This window comes from Harpegnathos saltator, unplaced genomic scaffold (genome assembly GCF_003227715.2).
Source record: "Harpegnathos saltator strain DR-91 unplaced genomic scaffold, Hsal_v8.6 scaffold271, whole genome shotgun sequence".
Classification (NCBI taxonomy): Eukaryota; Metazoa; Arthropoda; class Insecta; order Hymenoptera; family Formicidae; genus Harpegnathos; species Harpegnathos saltator.
In genome coordinates, this window is record NW_020230063.1 from 22276 (window position 1) to 24300 (window position 2025).

Consider the following 2025-nt stretch of genomic DNA (forward strand, 5'->3'; position numbering starts at 1 on the left):
GCGTTATCTTTATAAGCAAACCGCGTTCACCGCCGCGGTGACCTATATGGTCCTATTCACTTATTTATGGTGAAACTTGGTAAAAAATCTCCCGTAGCACGTCGGAATATCACTGGTGTATTAATGCGGTCGCGTACAATTTGTGAATGCGACTTACCGCTCGCAGAATCTCTGCGCCGTCTGGAAACCAGCGGGTTACCCTTCGACCACGCCCTACGCAGTGACCGTTCGTCCTTCCCCTGGACTCTCCGGTAAATCCGGCTATAATGGGCCCGAGCTGGGTTGCAAACACTACACTTATCACTACCGACGCGTACGGGTACCTCTCTCTTTATCTCTTGCTACTTATAACGCAATTTATTGCACGTGTTAATCTCGCGCGACACACGTGTGTGTACTCCTTGGAGTTCCTGCAGCGACTAAACTTGCCCGTGCCTGTCCCTTGCACGCAGACCTCCCGGGCCGTTATCCCCACTACGCGCCTCCTTTGTCCGCACGTCCGCTCTATAGTCGGACGCGGCACGCACTGTACTCGTCTTTGTCATGCTCGCGTCAGGACCGTAGCTATCATGATGCGTCGCCCGCTTTTATACAAAACACAAAATTCTTTATAATTCTTAAACTAAAAACAATATAACAAATCGGCTCGCGGCGACGGATACCTCATCGGACGAGGTATATATGCGCAAAAGTACGTTTTTCAAATTGTGGCTAAAACACAACTCAACCTGTAAATAATAAAAATTCCTATGCCACTATATTAGGAACAAGGCGCACATCAATAATATATAAATAATTTAAATTTAACCTATATGGTCCTAAAGTGGTACCTATGTGGCACCTCGCTAGATCGACTACCTATGTGGCTCTTATGGTCTTAATTGGTTCCCTAAGTGGTCAGCCTACATGGACCTATGCGGCGACTTATACGGGATTCTTCTTATGATCCTATGTGGTCTCCTTTGTGGTCCTCTAATTGGTCTGCCTTGGTGGACTTGTCCCGTAACCTCGATGGCGTTCCTATGTGGCTCCCGGATGGTATCACCTCTTTTGGTAGTAGGTCAGGACCTAGATGGTACCTCGGAGATATCCCGATGGCTGGTTAGATCCTAGATGGTAATCGAACGATGTTCCAATGGTTGGTCAGGACCTATATGGAACTCAGCTGATACTCGAATGGCTAGTCAGGTCCTAAATGGTAATTCAGCTGATACTCTAATGGCTAGTCAGGTCCTACATGGTTATCAGACTATATTCGGATCGTTGTTTATGACCTAGATGGTATGCAGACAATATTTGTATGGATGGTTAGGCCCAATATGGCATCTTATTGATATTCGGATGGTTGGTTAGGATCGAATTAATCTCTAGCGGTTGGTCAGGTACTAACTAATAGTTTCGGTTTGGTTAGTTAGGTTAGGTTAGTATGGTTAGGTTAGGTTAGGTTAGGTTAGGTTAGGTTAGGTTCCTCCCCGTGGGTGCCACCTTGACGTGGTGGGGAGGCTTGAAGGTCCCGATGATGTACAGAGCTGTGCCGGCGGGGGTTTCGGCCCCTGGCAGGTTCTACCAAGCCGGAGTGGTCTGTACGGAGGGACTGGACCAAGAGCACCCGACCGGGCTGAGTGACCAGCCTGGTCCATGACCAGCACGGTCACAGAGCGGGTGGGAGGAGATCATCATCCCTGAAGGCATTGCACGCCGGTGCTCCGGCAGCCGACAGGGATGACCTCCTCCACACTCGCTCCAGGAAGGGGACCTCTCTCTCCGAGGCATTGCACGCCGGTGTTCCGGCAGCCGAAGAGAGAGAACCCTTTCCTCCCGCCTCGGTTGGACCGTTACGGTTAGACCGGGGCGGAGGGACGTACCCGCATCCAGGGCTCCACCCCATGGGGATCCTCCTCCCCCGTGGTGCCTGAGATGCGGAGGGGTACTCCGGGCCGCTCGGACGTTTCCGAGGTCGGGGTCGGGGTACGCTGCCGCGTCCTGAGAGATCCCACCCTCCTAGGCATTGCACGCCGGTGCTCC